Genomic DNA, 23,661 nt, shown 5'->3' with positions numbered 1-23,661 from the left:
AATTTTTGTTAAGTGGATATATAAGACAGTTTTTTCAATAATATATGATTGCGGTATGTTTGACTTATCTTTGTATTATTAGTCTGAGAATATGAGGGAAATATACTAGTACTTTGAGTATTCACCGTGCTTTATAAAATCCACTGGTTCAAATACACTGTTCTTTAGTGGACCCCTAAGATATACAGATTCCCAAGACATAGAGTATAAGTTAACTAACACTCAAACCAGGAATTTTTTTTTTGCCAGTTATGTATTTATAGAAAGATAATCCCCTGGCTTTAAATAGATATGTACATACAAATGTGAACAAACTTAAAAAATACAAACCCTTGGATCATAAGGGGGCCGCCGGGAGCCCCTCTATCCTTCCCCCTCACCCAAGGGCAGAGGGCGTGAATCTGTTTTTTAAAAGCTATTAGTTTTGGCCATCCCTGCAGCAACAAGCACGAAGCTGGGTGATTACCCACAAGGTGAGGGTTCCCACTCTCTGAACTCTATGTATCTCCTATAATTAGGGTTACATGCTTTCTTGTTCTGTATTTTTACTAGTACATTGGGGCAAAGGAGGGGGCTCCCTCCTGAAATGGGTCAAGAAATAGTACAGACACGTTTAAAAAGAGGGGGGAAAGTGTCATCTGCTGTAGAAGGAAAAGACAAGACAAAGGCATACAGACCCCAGGGAAATACCCAGTTCCCACACTACTATGGGAGATATGGTCCAGCCCAGGTCCAGGCCCTTAGGTTCTTTGTTCTATTCACCCCCTATTTCTTTGGTATTGTCAGAAGACAAGACTCAGTTCCTGGGTGCTGGTGGAGGAGGGACAGTGGTTCCAGGGCTTCCTATAAGTACTGAGTGGACAATCTGAGCTTAAAATTTTCTTTTTTAAATATTTAAAAATAAATCAAACTCCGTCCTGTGCTGTACTCAGCCCTTTTGACTCCCTGACATTGATTTGAGGAAAGAGAGGGGGTGTGAACGTTGGAAGGGCCTCCTCACTTTCTTCCGCCGCTTCGGTTTGGCATCTCCCTTGGGTACTGTGCTGTTGGGCTTGGAGGCTGCAGTGGTCCCAGGGCCCAGCTGAGGAGCTGCAAAGAAGTTCCCTTTGGACATCTGGCCTGGGGGTACTTGAAAGATCTGGCTCAAGAGATCCTGGAGGTCAGCAGGAGGGGCACCTGGGGTAGCTCCCTGCCGCCTACTGGTGCCTGGCATCCGTGAACCAAATGAGATGTGATAGGGGACTCTGCGGGTATCTGGGGAGATTCCCACACGCTGGCATCCAGCCCACTCTGTGACGTCATACACCTTTCTATCCATCAGCGCAAAGTAGGTGATCTTGAGGCCCAACATGCTCGACTCCACCCAAAAGTCTCCTTCCTCAGCAGGATGCAGCCTGTTACACTCAGCACAGTATCTGGCACTCTTAGGCTCCTGGTCCGTTTCAAACCTCCTATGCTTTCCCTGGCATCGGCCGCACATCACAGTATTCATTGCTTCTTTGAGGTCATCCTGCAGCTTGGACAGAAACTCATTCACTGACCGGCTCAGCTTATTCTCTGCCATTCGCTTCATCTCATATTCCTTCCATCTTTCAGGGTTGCTGACAATGTCCCAAGCTGCCCGCAAAACCTTGAAGGCCTCCTCAGCCCGGGGATGATTATTTTTGTCAGGATGAACCATCACTGCCGGCTGCCTATAAGCCTTCTTCAGTTCAACATCTGATGCTGTGGCTTCAACCCCCAACATATGAAGAGGGTTTAGCTCATCCCCAGGAAGCCCAGCCGTGGTCAACAGTCGAGCCACTTCCTCTTCAGGCTGGCAGTAGCGACCACTAGCTACAGGTGCATTCCCCTGCCTATTGGTCCTCTGCTTGACCCAAGGCAACTCCAGCCAACCCCACTGAACTATTCTTACCAGCTGCTGCCACGGCCTGCTGTCTCTTGGCAGAATCAGGCACCGCTGCCAGGCGGGAGAAGCCAGCCAAGAGAAGAGCCAGGTGGCTTTACCCCTCCAGCCTAACCGATCACTCAGTCCCACCAGAAACCGCCAGCCCAACTGTAGACAGCCCAAAAGAAGGGCCAGAGCCGGGAGCAGCAAAGCACCCAGTAGCCTAAGAAAACGGGTGAACAGCCCTGCCCCATAGCAAAACCCTTGGCTCGGAAATTGGGACATCACCTGGGCCCCGCCCCCCCAGCCGCCCTGCCCAGACTCCCACCCAGACCCAAAACAAGGTCCAGATCACTGCCTTTCAGCTGCCTGCGTGCATAGAGGAGATGGCCTCACGTTTCCACGTACTCCACACTAATACCAGCAGTTCGGTCAGCCCCCAGAAGCCCGCCTGTCCAAGCTGACGCGGTTCCTCTGCCGCCCGCCTCCCCTGCTCCCAGTCCTCTGCGCTTATTTGCCCGACTCCGGTTCCGAACCAGCTGATGTCGACCAGGGGATCTGGGATCTCTGCGTCCACCCTCCCGAGTACCCTCCTTGGCTGGAACGCGGTGCCGTTGTCTCCGGAGCGCAGGTTTCTTTCCACTGGGCACACGTGAAAAACCACTGGGAAACTTAAGACGTTCCTCCTCATCATACTCCTCTTCCAACTCTTCATCTTCCCCCAAAGCTGGAGAGGTACAGTGGTGGCAAAAGTTGCTAGAAGAGCAGTCTCCTCCCTCAGAACAAGGCCCTTCAGCGATTCCAGGGGTTCCCTGGCAGTTACAAGCAGACGGAATGGAAAGAAAAGAAGGGTTCCCATCGTCCTGGTACCCAGCCTCATTCTCTCTTGAGAGTTCCTGGCCCACTCCTGACTCTTCTGAAGACGCGTCACTCTGATCAGGGTCCTCTCCATCCCTAGGGTGTCCTGGACCCCTTGGAGGGCCGTGGCTTGGATCTGACCAGTGGGCTGGATTTGGGGGCTGTGTGTACTTAGGACTAGGGTGCTCTGTGAGGCAGCGGGTACCATTACTACGAGCAGGCCCAGCCGAGTCCCTGAGTCCTGAGAATGAAAGTATTTCAGGGTCCACAGAGGGTCCTAAAGTCCTGAGGGAGGCACCACCACTGTGGTGGGCTCCACACAACCCTCTTTTCCGGGGTGCTTCTGGGCCGTGACCCCAGGGCTTCCTGCGGATTTTAGGTCACAGCCATCATGGTAAGTTCTGAGGCCGAAGAGCGGAGGTAACTCCTCCCCCTTGAGCAGGTAGGCGGAGAGCCAGGGGGAGGTAGAGAGCAGCTCCCCCGGCTCCGCCTCCAGTTCACTCCACACCAGGAGTTTTGATTCCCATTCATTTTGACTGAAATATACCAATGTCTACTGGGTGAGGAGAGGTGGTGGGAATTATCCAGCAAACTAGTCTTGTCTCTTTTTTTTTCTTTCACTGAGTTGATTGAACTGAGAAGTTATTGGTCTCAGACACAGACTTATTATTTAAATAAACAAGGAGATGCTATAGAAACTGTATAGCCAGTTGATGAACTGAATATATTATTGCATCTCATGACTATTTCAGTGCCAAGATCCATGTATTCAATGCAAATACCTCGGGCTGCAATTTATAATCCATTCTCTCATCTTGGCTCCAGAAATAGAGTGATGATTATATTGTACTTAACTCCAAGATATTTTTAAAATCTCATGGTATTTGCCATATAATAAATGAGACACCGATCCTCAATTCTCCTGTCAAAGGGAAAATGGACACTGCTCACAATCTATCACACCCTTTCTCATATCTCCCTTACTACATCCTCACCCTAACCTAGCAGGCGACGCATGGAGATGTATCATTAAAGTATTTGCCTGAAAACCAAAATATTTGTCCTAAAGCAAATCTAATATTCTTAAATCTATAGCCACAGGAGGTGAAGAAACGAAGTGGGAAAATATTTGCATTTGAAAGTACAAAGGTCTTCACTATTTAGATTAAATAATAGGCAATTGCAATAAAGCTTCAATGTGTTAGAAGCCTTGTTAGTAATGTACCTATGGGAGAAACCTGTAACGGCTCTGGTCTGCTAGTCACAGGCATGTGCTCTTAGATCTGCTACAAACTAACCATGTGACTTCAGAAACAACACACGTGCCTATTCTTAGTTTTAGTTCATTTGCTTGTAAAATAAAAAGATTGAACTAGATTATTCCTAGGGTCTTTGCTGCTAAGAAATCCCATGTTTTTTTGGTTTTTTTATGCTTTAAAAATATTTTAAAGATCGTCATATGAAACAGGATATGATTTGATTCTTGATATCATAACTATATACAATAAAAATCTGATATGACATTAAACATCCATAAGGTAAATATGAGGAATGCCATTCCTTACTGAGCATTGGCATTTAATCCTTGTCACTTTTTCACACCCCTATAAGGACTGCATCGGTGTGTTATTTTACAGATGAGGAAACTGAAGCTGAAAGCAAATAAAGAATTTACTGTGTCACACCGTCTACTAAAAGGTGGAGCTGGGGTTAGAAGCCAGGTCTAACTGTAAAGCCTGTGCTTTACATCACACCAGAATGAATCAAGCAACAAATTAGAGTCTGGTCCTGTATTTCCAATTTCCACTTTTCTATTCCAGGAACCACTGGAACATAATAATGATACCTAATATACATGAGTCTTCCCACTGTACTAAACGCTGTTCAAAGCACTTTTGTGAGTTATGTCATTTAAATTTACAACAATCCTAAAGGGAAACAGGAGGACAAATGGACAGAGAGGTCAAAGTCACAGATGTAAGTATGAGAGTTAAGATTTGAATCCCTATCTCTAATGTTAGAGCTTTACACAAGACAGCCCTGGTTTTTAAATGGAAGTTCTTTCTTAAGCAAGTAGAGAAAATGCTTACAAAGCTGGGTCACTGCTTTGTTATTTGAAAGAAAACCACTTCTTGGTGTCAGTCTTATTGTGGATCTAACTTTCAGGTATATCCAAAAGTAGAGTATTTTGTCAAATCACTGCTCTCATGCCTTAGGTGCTTAAAAACATTTCCATCTGTTACGGCTGCGCATCTCCCTGCTTTGCCCCCTATTTTGACTTCAGTATTTATGTCTAACCTGTTCCCTTTCCATATGTAGCCTGTGAAGGGTTCCAGAAAACTCTAATAGGTTTTTGTTTGCTTGTTTGTTTTTGGCTGTGCCACGTGGCTTGTGGGATCCTAGTTCCCTGACCAGCCAGCTGACCAGGGATCGAACCCGCAACCCCTGCAGTGGAAGTGCGGAGTCCCAGCCACAGGACTGCCAGAGAATCCCCTCTAATAGGTTTGTGTGGACCATCTCAATAGTGAAGATAGCTTCAGTATTTTCAACAGTTGCATATTTAGTAAGTGATACATAATTTTACATGTGTAAAATGAATCATACTTTAATGCATTTTAAAGTACAGGAACCAAGAAGTAAGTGTATAATATAAAGAAGAGACTCTTGTTTTCTTTTCATATGTATCTGCACTGGGTTCTCAATTTTTTTTACATATCAAGTTGTTGTAAAAGTTGCCTTAGCAGAAAAATTTAATGTTTGAGAAAGACCATGTCTTAGGTTTGCTTTTTAAGGAAAAGAGTCATTTCAAGCCCTGCTGACATGTCACTCTTCAGTAAGATCTGCATTTGTACTAAACATGCCTGACGTATCATCTTCACAGTCTTCCGTGACCTGGAAATGCTAAATTGTTCATTTCCGCGGAAGGGTTATGCTTCTGGCTGTGACACAGTGAATAAATCCATCTTACTTCTGTCAGAAGAGAGTATCCCAATTTAGATTTCTTAACCCAAGCAGTCATACTGTGTCCACAGATAAAAAACTGACATGAAAGAAAACCAGTATTGACTGAATTCATCAAAGGTTTCCTTTCACCATCTTCAACCAACCAGCTCATGAAATGTATGCACTTTGCCCGGCCAGATTGTATATGTCAGGATAGTCTGAAAGGTCATTTGGCCCCTGAGAATATTTTCACCTTACACAGTGAAAAGTCAAGTGGCATTTACCCCTATTACCTCCTTAATGTAATAAATATTGGCCACTGATCTTGATTATTTAGCCTCCGAAATGATAAAACCCTAACCCTAACCCTAACCCTAACCCTAACACCTCCGCAGCTCCACAGAACTGCTCGTTTTAGCTGCAATGCTCACACTCACTTTTCTCTTTCAAACCTTTGCATAAACATCACTTTCTCTGTGAGGCTTGATCTGATCAGATCATTTTAACCTACCCCTCTCTATCTCTTCCCAGTTCATTCTTCTCAACAGCGCTATTACATCTGATGTTCCATATATTTTTATTGTTTTTAGTGCTCCCCACATGAATATATGAATTCCATAAGGGCAGAGAGTTTTGACTGTTTTGCTCACTGCCATTTCCCTAGTTCCTAGCACAGTGCCTGGCCCATAGTAGGTGCTCAGTAAGGATTTATTGAACAAGCAAGGGAATGATATCCCCCCAAATAAAGGCTTGCAACATTTTTGGTATATCCTGTAATGTCCCAGATTTATATCTAAATATATCTTCTTATCAGGGATAGTCTACGAAGGGATTATTTTCTTTTCAAAACAATAACAAATATGTTCATTGGAACATTTAGCATCTTTTTTCAAAGATCTCGAAAGTCCAGAAACCTGGGAGTTGCACAATTTGTGTCCTACTCTTGATCCACCATTGTCTCTATCTGACTTTGTTCAAATCACTTAGATGTCAACTGCTCAAGAAAGTAAAATCTAGGCTACAGGCAGCCATTCATAAAATAAATGATATTACATGTGAATAAATACAGGCTTACATTTAAAAAAATCACTTAGATCTCAGAACCTCAGTTTTATGGTAATGTAAATTAAAGGACATAAGCTAAATGATGCCTAATTTTGTTCCACACGCTGAAATTCTATGATTCTTAGGATATTTTCTTCCATCTACTCAATGTTTTCAGCATTTCCTGTGTATAGAACATGTACTGCTTGATAAATAGATAGACAAAATACAAAACCTAAGTGCTTACTCAATAGATACAGAAAATAAGGAATCAGGCAGATCTATTGATATTATCCAGGTTTTTATATGTAAATTTATGTGAAAGTTATTCAAAAAGCAAGTGCTTCCTTGCCATCACCTCCAACATTGACACTTCTGAACTTGTGAATTACATCCTACATAAGCACGGCGCCACGATTCTTTTTTTATCTAGATTACAAAGCCACTGAACTGTCTTTTCATCTCAGATGCTCTACTGAACATACTATACAATTTTTCAACACCATAATTTGATCTGAGAACATCTGCAAAAAATCTGTAGCACATTTTTTCCACTTCTCAGCACTTGACTTCTGAGCCTCTCCATATCAGGCATTCTTGCACAGTTTCTGTGACATATTATTGAGCAAACCACCAGAAACACTAATGTAAAGCTCCAATAGGACCAGAAAATGAGTCTGATTAATGACATCGTTAACGGAATTTTTAATTACCTGCTCAACCTATGGATCAATCTGTTCTTTTAGAAATAAGAATCTTATGGCATTTCCCCCACTGTTATTCCTTATTTGAAATTCTTCTTATATATAATCAAGATTATCCCATGCATCTATTTATTTCCCCAAATAATCTAAGTTTCTGGAAAGAACTGCAGGCTTTCCCTGTGGTTGGTGTTTCAAAAAGTGAGGAAGTTCAACTAAACATTCAAATTTTACCTCAGTCATGCACACATAAAACCTGATGTGTGCTTTCTTTTGTTGTATTTGTTTATTCTGTGCCTATTAGTCTTCCAGGTCTCATTTCCTCTTTTCCCCAGAAATTCAGCAAGAAATGCCACCATGTCCTTTGATTCCCCCCCATTTTCCTCCCTCCTTTATTACTTGCATCCTAATATTCATTTATTTCCATCTTATTTTCTTATGGATTTATAGCTATCTGCAACTTTCCTCTATTCTTTCTATTTATTCTTGGAGGATTTTATTTTTTATTTTCTGGTTCTGACAGTCTGGGTGGCTTGAACAACTAAACTTATTTTCTCTCAATCCTGGAGGCTAGAAATTCAAGACCAAGGTGTCAACAGGGTTGATTTCTTCTGAGGCTTCTTCACTTGACTGTAGATGGGTGCCTTCTCTCTGTATCTTCAGAAGGCCTTCCCATTCTGTGAGTCTGTGTCCTAATCTTTTAATTCTTATAAGGATACCGGCTATATTGGATTAGGGCCCATCCACACGGCCTCATTTTACCTTAATCATCACTTTAAGTACCCTTTCTCCAAATACAGTGACATTCTAAGGCACTAGGGGTTGAGATTCAACATATAAATTTTGGGAGAAACAATTCAGCCTATAACCGGTTCCCTCCTTTTTCTTTCCCTTTGGTTATTCAGCTACTATTTTTCTGTGCTTTCCTATTTTATTTTTTATAATTTGTATTTTTACTCTGGTCTCTATTCTTTAGACCTATCCCCTTTTCATGCCTCATGGACAATCCTATTCCCATTAATCTCCAAGGCCACTCACTGCCTAGAATCCCAGCAATAACAAACCTTTGTAACTTTTGGTTTTGAGACTAAAGAAAGGAGTTAGAAGGTAAGACATGAAAGTGATATATGCCTACTCCACCCTGAACCAGATGCTGGGAGGTCTTTTCCAGCCAGCCTACTGCCACAGCCAAGAACGAAAAGGGAGGAGGCAAAAGGCCAGGCTGCCAGATTTTATCTGTGTTTGTTTCCATGAAGGACTAGAAGGATATTATCAATTTTGTTCACTTCAGACTTGCTGCTGACTCTTCACACTTAATAACTGAGCAGAAATACATCTGCTCTTTCATTGCCACTGTCTTTGCAGAAGGAAATGCTATGATCTTACCTCATGAAGTACTGCTCAGTGATTATGTAGCTGCAGAACTCCGGAGAAGCTTCCTTGCTTTTCTTACTCAGAGGAATGGGGAGACCAACATTCAGTCCCTGATTAACTGCTTCCTCTTTCAGTGTCCACCTCCATTATCTTGCCCCAAGTGTTTGTTGAATCTGAGCCTTCATTTTTTCTCCCAGTCGAGAGTACAAGAGAGATGCTACTACTCTTGGGACATATCCTGCTGTGTTCAGTCAGTTCTGAGTTTCCCAACAGGCAGAGAAAACATATGCTTAGGGCACCAAAATGATGTTTGAAAGAGTCTTAGGTTTAATAATGATATTTCCTAAGAAAAACATAAAATGAGAAATCTTTGGGGGGAAATTAGATCTTTATTGGACTTTCTTACTTTTATTTTACATCTTGGTATTATTATTTTGTAATTTTTAATTACATATCTGGGAAGAATGGGTGCAGCACAAGCTGCTCAGTGCCATTCTTTCTAATTGTCTTAGACCAGCTTGTTTTCTATTTAAAGTGCAGTCAGAAATGATTAATTCTTCATTTTAAGAAGCTTGAATACAAAGTGTTGTAAGTGCTCTTGACTAGAGTTAGTTTTCAAAGGCATTGAGTTTGAGTCATTGATAAAAGGAATGATTCAGAATAGTCACTGTTTCTGGGCTTGTAACATTTTTATTTCATTGTGAATTGTACAAATATTTTTTCAAACTCCCTTAAATTCATACCTATTGATGTCTTGAGGTATTTAGTTCATGGGAACCAATCCAAAATAAATTCTTAGGATGCTTCCCCAAGGATTAAAGCTATAGACTAACAGCTCAGTCCTTGGCCTGACCCCATCTGGAGGCTTCGGCTCCGTGTAGACACTAGGACATCTCCTCCCATCACGGAGAATTTAAAGAACTCTAGGTTCAGAGTAAAGGAACCATCAAATTAGCCTCTTTGCCCTTCTTGGTCTCAAGGTCCAGTAACTGAGTGCCAATACTGGTAAACTTTCAACTTCCCAGACCCTCTGGGATTGTAGCCTTTCTCCCACTCTTACCAAAAAAAAACCTTGCTTTCAACTCTTGAATTACAATGTCTCTTCACCAACAGAAGCTCATTCAATTTAAAGACAACACTGGGGAGGACTTACAGCATATATTAGCCCCGTTTTTTCTAAGCATCTTCTACTAGTTCTACTAGTTCTACTAGTGAGGAAATTAAAGCCCCAAATCCCACATCTTGAAGAGAAACCTTCTGATTTGGCATATATTGTTCTAATCTCAGCTCTACTTTTTCTCCCAAACAGACCCCTATACCCTATAGATAGTGTGCTTCCTGTTTTCCACAAATAACTTGACACCCAAATAAAGTAGAAAATTTCTAATGGGATTTAGACACCCAGTGATTATTTAAAGCAAAAATTAGAAAGAAGAGTCAAAGCATCTCGTCTGGATGTTGGAGCATAATGCCCTCAGAATCCAATAGAGACTCCAGGCTTCCCTGTGGAGAAGAGGAAGCTAGTACTGGCACCTACATGCCACCTCTTGCCCTTATTACATCACTTACAAAAGCACAAGGTTGAAAGTCTAATGCCGATTCTTGTCCATGCAAACTGAAGGTGACTTTGGTTTAACTTCCCTTGCATAGCAATTTATAATACTATTTTTGTGTTGAACACTACAAAGATCAGAAAGTAAAGTAAATACTAGAATAATTTAAGAGTCAATGTTGCATTTACTAGGATTCTGCTTTTAGTTTATCTAACTATTTTCCACCCAAATGAACTTTAAATGACTTGTATACAGTGTATATCCCCATCTCTACAAGAACCACTTGAATAATTTTGTGATTAATATGCACAGTCACAGAAATGTGTCCCATGAATATAAATACACTCTCCACATAGTGTACCTACATTTATACTTATTCTCTAAAATAAGTATCAACTGACATAGCCAGAGTGATGTGTACAATCGGTAGCAGAATACTGAACATGCAAAATGTGCTAAAAAAGACGCATATGTGGTGGAGCCAGTGTTGAGTATGTAGCAACACGAGTGATGGGAGTCCTCTGTAGGTAAAGTCCACTGGATGGGGCGCATCTTGCTGTGTGAAAAGCTTGCAATATGTGAACACGGATGTATAACAATTGTAGGAGCAAATGATTTAAATGAGTCTCTACTAAAACCTCCAGAGGTCTATAACTGATTTTTAGTTTTAGTTTTACATCAGAGCAAAGCAAGAACAATTGAAAGAACTTTTTAAGGCAGAACTGCCTTTTTGCTGCTGGATGTGTCACTTGCTGGGAAAAGGGCTAAATGGTCAGAGCACCAGCATGCTAGCTTTCCTAGCGGGCAAGGAGGAAGAAGGAGGTTTTATGAGTGGCCTCGGGTCCGGTCTTCTGTAGGATAGTACCTGTGACAAGTGGGGAGGGGGCTGGTGCCAATCCTCACAATGTGGTCGGAAATAGGAACAGGAAACTTGGGGCATTTTCCTCAATTATTTTTATTTTACAGATGTGCAATTTGAGATCCAGAAAAGCAGTGTAACTGACTTAGGATCGCACAATTAGTGAATGGCAAATCCAGGACCGTATCTGGACTTCAGAATCCTCTGCCTCTACATGTTTGGTGTTTGGAGACAAGGTAGGAGATGAAGATATTCAACTGAAATTCAATACATGAGGCTACAAAGTAATTCACATCCGAAAAGTCTTTTTTTTTTTTTTATACTGACACACTGACCTCCAAAAAATGAGGTAGAAAGTGAGCACTGATATCCAAGGGACCAATTACCATTAAGAAACCTGCTCTTTCCAGCTGCTCCAAGAGCTGTTCGCACCCAGCTTCACATACTCGCAGGCCTTCAATCAATGGTAACAGGCCACTCATCTGTTAACAGTCATAAGGCAGGGGCAGAATTTCTGGGTCTGGAAGGATCTGAAAGGCCATCTATCCCATCACAGAAGTCTTCCCTGCAATATTACGAAGAGGTGGGGATGATTTCGCCTCTATTCTAGAACTTGCAGTGGCAGAAGCTAGCTATACTCTGAAGCAGTGCAATCCATCGAATTGTGCTATTTATATGGAAATTGGAGGTTAGGACTACAACGTATGGTCGCATCTGCATCTTGAGTTCTGCGGGACGATGTCTTGTGAGCAAAGAGAGTACTAACCCAATGCCCTCCCCCAAGCTGTTCCATTATACTCAGGTCTCAATGATGGGGACCATTTCTTATTTTTCTTTGTGTCCTTGATATTTAGATATTTAGAATGAATAATGAGTACCTTGTTGTATCTATCTCCAAATCAGGGCTGTCTCAAACAGTCTTTCACTTCACTTGTGCCCTGCAAGTGACAGTGTCTGCCTGGATGAAGGGGGATTCCTTGTACAATAGCACCTCTGTCTCCCAGGTAACAGTGGGGCTGTCAGCGGTAGCAGGAGAAAAGCGGGGGAAGTTCAGCTTTTGCCAAAGTACACAGACACGGTGTAGGCCAGTGGTGGCCCTAGAGGCAATAGGTATATGCTCCTAGACATCAAGAGAGAAATGAGAAGAAAAAGCTGTAAGAAAAGAATACTAACCAAGGTCCTGAAGCCCAGAAGTGATTTCTCCGGTGTGGGAAGTATTGACATATTAACCGATCCTTTGGTCTTACACCACCAGTGAACTTCTGCCCTCGACAAAAGCAAAAGGTTTCTGGACCCTTTTAAGGATGAAAGGAAGAGTCAGTTTGGACAACCTCAAAGGTGAAAGTGAAGACTGCATTGCTAAAGGCACACTATTCTGAGGGGATTGTGAGCAATGTAGCAACATACCAGACTCCTTAAGTATCTAGCTCCAACCTAACTTCCCAGCCTCATTTCCTACAATTTAGACCCCTCCCTTGCCTTACTCACCACTCCCCTTCATCGAACTGATGCCATCTGTGTTTCAGCCACACTCTGCTTCTCACCATTGCACAAACAACAGGCTCTTTTTCATCCCTCTGTGTTAATCTATTCCCTCCTATTAGTCTAGCTTCTTCCCTGGAACTGACGTGGCATGTTCCCATTCACAATCCTGACCCAGCTCAGAGGTTATCCCCTGTGGGGACATTCCCTCCCCCAAGCTGTTCCATTATACTCAGGTCTCAGTGATGGGGACCATTTCTTATTTCTCTTTGTGTCCTTGATATGTAGAAGGAATAATGAGTGCCTTGTATCTATCTCCATATCAGGGCTGTCTCAGTCTTTCACTGGACTTTGCTTTTACATGGCTATAATTTCCCTACACTATCTTACACTTGTTTTATTGGCATATTCTTGAAATTCCAAATCTTTAGAACTTCACTTTCCTTATCTAAAATTGAAGCAAAGATGTAAATATATCATAGGTTTAGAGGATTAAATGAGATCATATATGTATAATATTTAGCAAAGTGCCTGGTATATTAGCAAGGGCTAGATTATTATTGGTTTATATTCCATACCCGTGGTGCACGTGCTTTTAAAAGACTGAACTTCTAAAACTAAATCAGGAAACCAATGACATTAAACTAGAAGGACAATAAGTGTAAAGTCAAAGAAGAACATGAATTTTGCTTTAAATTGTGACCCATATCTATCACAGCAAATATTTGTTTCTTTGACATTTTGGGGAACTCACTTCCAGCTCTCAACTTCCATGAATGCCTTTCAAAGACTCAGCACCATTAATTCTAACTAGAAGTGAGGCACGTAGTGTGTGGATAGATAGCTGGTTTACTCTTGATCCGTTTTCTGCTATAGCTTCTTACGTAAGCTAAATATCTGCCTTATAGAGGAAGACTGCTCAATGTAGAGTATAAATATTTCATATCATATTTAAAATCTGTAATCATTGCTCTGGATTTAGTTGGCATTGGGATCAGACTATCATCATCTTCCACATGAAATTTACTTTATTATAATATTAGGTCATAGGTAATGATTTAAGCTTTTCCTTCATGAGGCTCACTCATCTCCATTCCTCAGACACCCCATTTGCATCATGTTTTTAAATTCTATGTAGCTTAACTTAAAATCACTCTAAAGCTTACTAAAATGGGGCCCCAAATACGTTTTCTAGTTCATGAAAACCAGTATCATTGGCACATCCATATGATTCAAAGAATAAGTTTACACCGATCCAGATCTGTTGCAATTATTTGTCAGGCTGAGAGTTATTGATGATTAATGGTAATTACTTGCATAAGGAATCCCTTCCCAGGTTCTGAATTTTAAATCACAGCACCTCCAGGTTTGCTGGCAGAGGCTGTTCCTGGAACTGAAGAAAGAAGGAGGGAGCAGAAGCAGCAGGTTTTTCGCCTGGGAGGCCTTTGGGGAGATGGATGAAATCACAGATAGTCTTTAACCAAATGCCAAGCCTACCTGACAGACTCGGCACAGCAACTCAGAGGGTCCAGGAGCAAGAGCAATGCATCTTAAACATACTCCCAGCCGTCGGTCTGTCGGTAACAAATTAGACTTGTCACTTTATCCAAGCAGATTCAGTGAAGACATTACCAGTGTTAATGATCTGTGCTTGCCATGGGAAGAAGAAGCTGGAATCTGAGTCTGTTGGTGCAGGGACAGCTTTCAGTTTCTTTTCATTTCTCTTCTCTTGGCTGCATGGTAGCATCACAAGTGAGGCTTTTCCACCATCATCCTTCTCTCAAGTTTGAAAAATGTCAGATGGTATGAAAGTCTGTTATATATTCTGCTCCTCTGTAGACAGGCCAGCACTTACCCACTGTTTACTCCTATGCATGAGTTTGATTTAGGAAGGTCAGGGGAATTAACTTCTAAGAACAGTGTGCCTGTAAACGAAGGGCTTGTTTTACAGGATGCAGGTTCTCCTAGGTTGTCCACGGACACGGAATGCTTTAAGAGGAGAGTGTTTTCAACAGGATCCACACTCTCCTGGACTTTGCTTCCAGTGAATCCCGTTTCTAAAGAAAAGAAGTTGAAACTAAAGGACAAGCAGGATCCCAGTGTTACAGTGATGAACTGTCTACACAGAGCATCTCCACCTTTAAGAAGGAAACTACTTTAATTCATCACCAATAATTAAAGATATTTCTCTAATGCATATATGCAATGCCTTTCATAAGTACCCTTGGCTTTCCTCAAGCATTTTTTTTTAAACTTGCTCAGAAAAACAAATGACAGTAAAACAGGATGTCTCTCCACCCCAATCACAACCTTGTACATTGTAGTAGATACGTAATAGATCATGGAAATCAATCCAACTTAATCTGCTAAACTCCAGCAATTATTTCAGTGACCCAACCAAAATTGGAAAAAAAAAATTTAATGTTGATGGCTCAGGTTGAAACTGTTTGAAAATTTAAATTTGCCAAATACCCACAGAGACAACTAAATATAAGACAGGTTAAATGTTGCATTATATTAAAGGACATAATGAGTTTCAAAGTGAAGACTCTCAGGCTGAGTATATTGAAATTGGGCTGTTTGTCAACTGAAGTCTTCTGAGTTTATCAATAGCTTCGCACTTGCCTTTGAAAATAAGCAGCCCCTCCCACAAATGGAAGGTCTGGACCCAGCAATCCGCAAATGAGTTTGTAGAAAACATAATCAAGGATGATTCAGAAGGGAAATCTATTTTATGTTCTCTATACTATGGGCTGTTCATTAACTGTTATGAGTCTTTGGGTTGTAGGGAAAAAATAGATCCATGGGAAAAGAGCACGAATCAAAGGGACAAACACTGCTTTGCTCATTTTCCTGTAGACTTACAGAGTCAGGTTTGCTTTCAAGACTTGAGTTTGCAGGAGCCTGGTAGCTGGAAGAACACCAAGAATGAAGGGATAACAAAACCACAAAAACACAAACAGGCAATTCCAAGGTAGGTGTTCAGAAGCAGCTCTAGTTAATTCTCACCCCTTCTTTAGTCCAAGCCAGCACCTGCCCAGCACCAAGGCAGTGGAGCTGGGTGCTCATCTCTCACTGTAGGCTAACACCTTCTCTGCTTTGATTTTCTGGGCTTTGGAGTGTCTTACTGCACACACACACACAGACAGTTGAATTTCTACAGGGCAAACTTCAGTTGTTTTTTGTTTTTTTTTTATAATAGTGTTTTTTTATTTTTACTTGTTGACAGTTTGCTTTATTTATTTATTTAATTTTTGGCTGTGTTGGGTCTTCGCTTCTGTGCGAGGGCTTTCTCCAGTTGTGGCGAGTGGGGGCCACTCTTCATCGCGGTGCGCGGGCCCCTCACTATCGCGGCCTCTCTCGTTGCGGAGCACAGGCTCCAGACGCGCAGGCTCAGTAATTTTGGCTCACGGGCCCAGTTGCTCCGCAGGATCCTCCCAGACCGGGGCACGAACCCATGTCCCCTGCATCGGCAGGCAGACTCTCAACCACTGTGCCACCAGGGAAGCCCCAGTTGTTTTTTTTTTCAGGAGATTTTTTCTTTTTTCCCCCTTTTCTTCTTTCCCCTTTCTCATCTATATTTCTTCAGCATGCATTTTCCTTCTTAGAGCTGTCGTTCCTAACTAGCCATTCTTAGTCAAGAGATAACTAAGTTCTGTGAGGCATCTCCCACTGGGAACCTTGCCTCCATGCAAGCGGGTCTGAATTGCAGGCTGGCTGCATTTTTGATAAGTCCAGAACATAATATACTATCAGCCAGGATGGAGGAAGCCAGTGGCATTTGGACTGAGAGGCTCAAGGAACATATTTTTCAGGCGTAATGGATTTTGCAAAGTCTGCATTGGATTTTGCCTCACAGGTAACCTACTTATTTTTTCCTTTAATTTCCAGGCCTTTCTGGATATAAGAGGGCCTGAAACCATAGGAGCAAGTGACAATGAGGCCTTTTAAAGTTCAGCTTAAAACCCAAGATGCAAAGAAAAATCTAAATGGATGGCAATTCTGCAGAAGGGAGTGGCAGGACATATTTAAGTGATGAAAGATAAAAACCTACAACCAAGATTACTGTACCCAGGAAGGATCTCATTCAGCTTCAAGGGAGAAATTATAACCTTTACAGACAAGCAAAAGCAAAGAGAATTCAGCACCACCAAACCAGCTTTACAACAAATGCTAAAGGAAATTCTCTAGGCAGGAAACAAAAGAAAGGAAAAGACCTACAGTAACAAACCCAAAACAATTAAGAAAATGGTAATAGGAACATACATATAGATAATTACCTTAAATGTAAATGGATTAAATGCTCCAACCAGAAGACACGGGCTTGCTGAATGGATACAGAAACAAGACCCATATATATACTGTCTACAAGAGACCCACTTCAGACCTAGGGACACATACAGACTGAAAGTGAGGGGATGGAACAAGATATTCCTTGCAAATGGAAATCAAAAGAAAACTGGAGTAGCAATTCTCATATCAGACAAAATAGACTTTAAAATAAAGACTATTACAAGAGACAAAGAAGGACACTACAAAATGATCAAGGTATCAATCCAAGAAGAAGATATAACAATTGTAAATATTTATGCACCCAACATAGGAGCACCTCAATACATAAGGCAAATGCTAACAGCCATAAAAGGGGAAATTGACAGTAAAACAATAATAGCAGGGGACTTTAACACCCTACTTTCACCAATGCACAGATCAACTAAAATGAAAATCAATAAGAAAACACAAGCTTTAAATGATACATTAAACAAGATGCACTTAATTGATATTTATAGGACATTCCATCCAAAAACAACAGAGTACACTTTCTTCTCAAGTGCTCATGGAACATTCTCCAGGATAGATCACATCTTGGGTCACAAATCAAGTCTTGGTAAATTTAAGAAGATTGAAATCGTATCAAGTACCTTTTCCAACCAAAACGCTATGAGACTAGAGATCAATTACAGGAAAAAAAACTGTAAAAAATACAAACACTTGGAGGCTAAAAAATACGCTACTGAATAACCAAGAAATCACTGAAGAAATCAAAGAGGAAATCAAAAAATACCTAGAAACAAATGACAATGGAAACACGATGACCCAAAACCTATGGGATGCAGCAAAAGCAGTTCTAAGAGGGAACTTTATATCAATAAAATCCGACCTCAAGAAACAAGAAAAATCTCAAAGAAACAACCTAACCTTACACCTAAAGCAATTAGAAAAAGAAGAACAAAACCCCAAAGTTAGCAGAAGGAAAGAAATCATAAAGATAAGATCAGAAATAAATTAAAAAGAAATGAAGGAAATGATAGCAAAGATCAATAAAACTAAAAGCTGGTTCTTTAAGAAGATAAACAAAATTGACAAACCATTAGCCAGACTCATCAAGAAAAAAAGGGAGAGGATGCAAATCAACAGAATTAGAAATGAAAAAGGAGAAGTAACACCTGACACTGCAGAAATACAGAGGATCATGAGAGATTACTACAAGCAACTATATGCCAATAAAATTGACAAGCTGGAAGAAACAGACAAATTCTTAGAAAACCACAACCTTTCGAGACTGAACCAGGAAGAAATAGAAAATATAAACACACCAACCACAAGTACTGAAATTGAAACTGTGATTAAAAATCTTCCAACAAACAAAAGCCCAGGACCAGATGGCTTCACAGGCAAATTCTATCAAACATTTAGAGAAGAGCTAACACCTATCCTTCTCAAACTCTTCCAAAATATAGCAGAGGGAGGAACACTCCCAAACTCATTCTATGAGGCCACCATCACCCTGATACCAAAACCAGACAAAGATGTCACAAAAAAAGAAAACTACAGGCCAATATCACTGATAAACAGAGATGCAAAAATCCTCAGAAAAATACTAGCAAACAGTATCTAACAGCACATTAAAAGGATCATACACCATGATCAAGTGGGGTTTATCCCAGGAATGCAACGATTCTTCAATATACACAAATCAATCATTGTGACACACCATATTAACAAATCGAAGGATAAAAACCATATGATCATCTCAATAGATGCAGAAAAAGCTTTTGACAAAATTCAACACCCATTTATGATAAAAACTCTCCAGAAAGTAGGCATAGAGGGAAATTACCTCAACATAATAAAGGCCATATATGACAAACCCACAGCCAACATCATCCTCAATGATGAAAAACTGAAACCATTTCCACTAAGATCAGGAACAAGACAAGGTTGCCCACTCTCACCACTATTATTCAACATAGTTTTGGAAGGTTTAGCCACAGCAATTAGAGAAGAAAAAGAAATAAAAGGAATCCAAATCAGAAAAGAAGTAAAACTGTCACTGTTTGCAGATGACATGATACTATACATAGAGAATCCTAAAGATGCTACCAGAAAACTACTAGAGCTAATCTATGAATTTGGTAGACTACCAGGATATAAAATTAATGCACAGAAATCTCTTGCATTCCTATACACTAATGATGAAAAATCTGAAAGAGAAATTAATGAAATGCTCGCATTTACCATTGCAACAAAAAGAATAAAATACCTAGGAATAAACCTACCTAAGGAGACAAAAGACCTGTATGCAGAAAATTATAAGACACTGATGAAAGAAATTAAAGATGATACAAGCAGATGGAGAGATATATCATGTTCTTGGATTGGAAGAATCAACAGTGTGAAAATGACTGTACTACCCAAAGCAATCTACAGATTCAATGCAATCCCTATCAAACTACCAATGGCATTTTTCACAGAACTAGAACAAAAAATTTCACAATTTGTCTGGAAACACAAAAGACCCCAAATAGCCAAAGCAATCTTGAGAACGAAAAACGGAGCTGGAGGAATCAGGCTCCCAGACTTCAGACTATACTACAAAGCTACAGTAATCGAGACAGTATGGTACTGGCACAAAAACAGAAATATAGATCAATGGAACAGGATAGAAAGCCCAGAGATAAACCCACGCACATATTGTCAAAATTTTTGATAAAGGAGCAAGAACATACAATGGAGAAAAGACAGTCTCTTCAATAAGTGGTGCTGGGAAAACTGGACAGCTACATGTAAAAGAATGAAATTAGAACACTCCCTAACACCATACACAAAAATAAACTTGAAATGGATTAATGACCTAAATGTAAGCGCAGACAAACTCTTAGAGGAAAACACAGGCAGAACACTCTAAGACATTAATCACAGCAAGATCCTTTTTGACCCACCTCCTAGAGAAATGGAAATAAAAATAAACAAATTGGACCTAATGAAACTTAAAAGCTTATGCACAGCAAAGGAAACCATAAACTAGACGAAAAGACAGCCCTCAGAATGGGAGAAAATATTTGCAAATGAAGCAACTGACAAAGGATTAATCTCCAAAATATACAAGCAGCTCATGCAGCTCAATATTAAAAAGCAAACACTCCAATCCAAAAATGGGCAGAAAACATAAATAGACATTTCTCCAAAGAAGGTATACAGATTGACAACAAACACATGAAAGAATGCTCAACTTCATTAATCATTAGAGAAATGCAAATCAAAACTACAATGAGGTATCACCTTACACTGGTCAGAATGGCCATCATCAAAAAATCTACAAACAATAAATGCTGGGGAGGGTGTGGAGAAAAGGAACCCTCTTGCACCGTTTGTGGGAATGTAAATTGATGCAGCCACTATGGAGAACAGTATGAAGGTTCCTTAAAAAACTAAAAATAGAACTCCATATGACCCAGCAATCCCACTACTGGGCATATACCCTGAGAAAACCATAAATCGAAAAGAGTCGGGCTTCCCTCGTGGCGCAGTGGTTGAGAGTCCGCCTGACGATGCAGGGGACACCGGTTCGTGCCCCGGTCCGGGAAGATCCCCCATGCCACGGAGTGGCTAGACCCGTGAGCCATGGCTGCTGAGCCTGCGCGTCCAGAGCCTGTGCTCCGCAACGGGAGAGGCCATAACAGTGAGAGGCCTGCATACTGCCAAAAAAAAAAAAAAAAAGAGTCATTTACCACAATGTTCATTGCAGCACTATTTACAATAGCCAGGACATGGAAGCAACCTAAGTGTCCATCGACAGATGAATGGATAAAGAAGATGTGGCACATATATACAATGGAATATTACTGAGCAATAAAAAGAAACGAAATTGAGTTATCTGTAGTGAGGTGAATGGACTTAGAGTCCGTCATACAGAGTGAAATAAGTCAGAAAGAGAAAAACAAAAATACCGTATGCTAACATATATATGGAATCTAGAAAAAATTGGTTCTGAAGAACCTAGGGGCAGGACAGGAATAAAGATGCAGATGTAGAGAATGGACTTGAGGACAGCAGGAGGAGGAAGGGTAAGCTGGGACGAAGTGAGGGAGTGGCATGGGCATATATACACTACCAAATGTAAAATAGATAGCTAGTGGGAAGGAGCCACGTAGCACAGGGAGATCAGCTCGGTGCTGTGTGACCACCCAGAGGGGTGGGATAGGGTGGGTGGGAGGGGACACAAGAAGGAGGGGTTATGGGGATATATGTATAAGCATAGCTGATTCACTTTTTTATACAGCAGCAACTAACACAACAATGTAAAGCAATTATACTGCAATAAAGATGTTAAAAATAAATAAATATTCAATGGATGGCAATTCTGAATTTAGTGAAATATGATTTATTTCGAACATGTACCACTGTGTTTAAAATCCAGCAGTAAGCAAAGGATAAACCTGAAGTAATGCATGTTGATGTATACATTTGTCAGTTTTTGCTGTGGCAGCAAGCAAACTCAAGATCTCGGCAGTTTATAACACAAACCTGTCTTTCTTACTCGTGGGTCTGTGGATTGGGTATTGCTCTGCTGCGTCCAACAGGGCTTGGATGCGCTCGGTGCCACGTTTGGGTTCAGGTCTGCTCTGTTAGTCCTTATTCTGGGAACCAGGCTCGAGGAGCAGCCACTATTTGGAGTGTGCTCTTCTGGCGATAGAGTGCAGAAGTTCAAGAGGATGAGCAAAAAACATGGAATTCCTCTTAAATCCTTCACCTGGAGCTGCCAAGCTGCCCACATTTCATTGTTCCACACAAGTCAGATAACCAAGCCTAGAGTCAATGGAGCCTGGAAGGTGTGGTACAGTAAATATATATATATAGATAGATATGGATATTGATATTTTTTGTCCTTGTCCCTGGTTGTTGGCACAGAGCTCCCCAAACTCTTGGATTTTACTAGGGGTTTTGTATGCTAATGAAATGAATCACAGGGAAGGAGGTCCTAGGTAGCTTTAGGATGGGGACTGGTCACCAGAAAAATCAGCCATGTGAATACAGAATGAGAAATTTCAGCCCGACCCCCCCTCCAGGGAGGGACAAGGGAATGGCAGTTGAGTTCAATCACAGATGTCTAAGGATTTAATCAAGTGTGCCCATGTGATGAAAGCACCATAAGAACGCCTTGGTGGGTTCAAGGAGCTTCCTGGTTGGTGGAACCATTGATGTGCTGGGATGGTGGTGTGCCTGGGGAGGGCACGGAAGTCCTGCACCTCCGCCCTCCCACCTTGCCCTACCCATCTCTTCCGTTTGGCTGTTCTTGAATTGTATCCTTTATAATTACCCGGTTCCTTAAGTGAAGTGCTTTCCTGAGTTCTGTGAATCATTCTAGCAAATTATGGAACTTGAGCGAGGAGGCTGTTGGAACTCCTGAACTGGTAGTCAGCAGGCAGAAGTGTGGGTCACCGGGGGCCACCATTTGCAGCTGACATCTGAAGTGGGGCAGTCTTGTGGGTCAGAGCCCTTAACCCATGGGGTCTGCACTGACTATGGGTAATCAGTGTCAGAACTGAACTGTTGGACACCCACTCAGTGTTGAAGAACTGGAGACTTAAAATGACATATTTAGTTTTAGAAAAGGCCACACAGAATGGTATTCCAATCAAGAGAAAGCAAGCCTAAGGAATGAATAAATACTTATGAACAAATAATACAATTGGCCACAAGGGACTTTGGATCAGGTTTAAATGCATTAAAAATATTTAGCACTATCGAGGATCCTCAAATCCCAATTCCCCAGTCTACTCCCCATCTAACAATATCATCTCCTTTTTTCATAAAAACATCAACATCACTCAGCATTAGCCAGAGGAGGTCCTCTGTTTCCAAGTAAACATTTCATGTAACTTGAAATAATAAAGAACAATTATGGGGATATATTCTGTGTCCCTAGTGAGGCTTCGCCTACCTGAAAGAAGATTCTTCATCTTATGTATTCCTTGGGCTGATTTATACAAAGTCTGATGCGTAGTGCCAGGTACCATTAGCTCACCGGCATCCTATACTTCTAGGTGGCAGAACTTTCACTCCTACCTGTATAATTATAAAGGTTATCTACTTAAGGAGTGTTTAAAAGAGTACTCTGAAGAATATCAGGTACTTGTTTTCTCAAGCCCTATACACATCTCTGCTTGTCTCCCACTCAAGTTACAGAGAAAAAAAAAGACAAAGAAATTTAAAACAACACAAGTTCAACACAGTCTTGGATGCTTCCTTTCCTTAGCTCCTTTTGATCCTCATGCTAGTTCTGTAAAGGGGATGCCGTCACCTCCACATTGACCGCCACCCCCCCAGTTGTCCAGATAGAAAATAAGACTCAGAGACATAAGGGATTTCCCCACAGTGACTCAACTAGCATGGAATAGAACCAACATTTGAACTTAGTCCTGTTTAACAGAAGCTTTTCTCTCTACTCAACATTGTTCCACAGAAAAGGTCCCAGGCTTGAACTCATCTCAAGAAAAGACCAAGGAAGTAATTCTGTCCTGTACATCATGAAATCTATCAAATGCATTTGGAGAAGAAAGGGGTAAAGTAAGACTATGTTAACCTGAATAAAGGAAGCTGGTGCTAGATATCTCTGGCATACAATATTGTTCACAACTAAGGTTTCTTTGCTTCTTTTCCAGAGCCTTCTATGTA

The 23,661-nt window shown here is 41.1% G+C and overlaps 1 pseudogene across 1 annotated transcript; it reads right to left on the bottom strand.

The window, feature by feature from the left end:
• Positions 1-928: 928 nt before the first annotated feature.
• LOC307068801 (dnaJ homolog subfamily C member 14-like) lies at positions 929-22,346 on the bottom strand (annotated as a pseudogene). Its single transcript has 4 exons — positions 22,304-22,346; positions 21,524-21,669; positions 11,607-11,702; positions 929-3,299 (listed from the first exon to the last, which is right to left on the bottom strand). The product of its transcript is annotated as a dnaJ homolog subfamily C member 14-like (transcript).
• Positions 22,347-23,661: the final 1,315 nt, after the last annotated feature.

The sequence above is a fragment of the Hyperoodon ampullatus genome (genome assembly GCF_949752795.1).
Source record: "Hyperoodon ampullatus genome assembly, chromosome: 20".
Classification (NCBI taxonomy): Eukaryota; Metazoa; Chordata; class Mammalia; order Artiodactyla; family Ziphiidae; genus Hyperoodon; species Hyperoodon ampullatus.
Note: the sequence above shows the minus strand (reverse complement) of the source record. Positions and strands in the feature narration are given on the sequence as shown.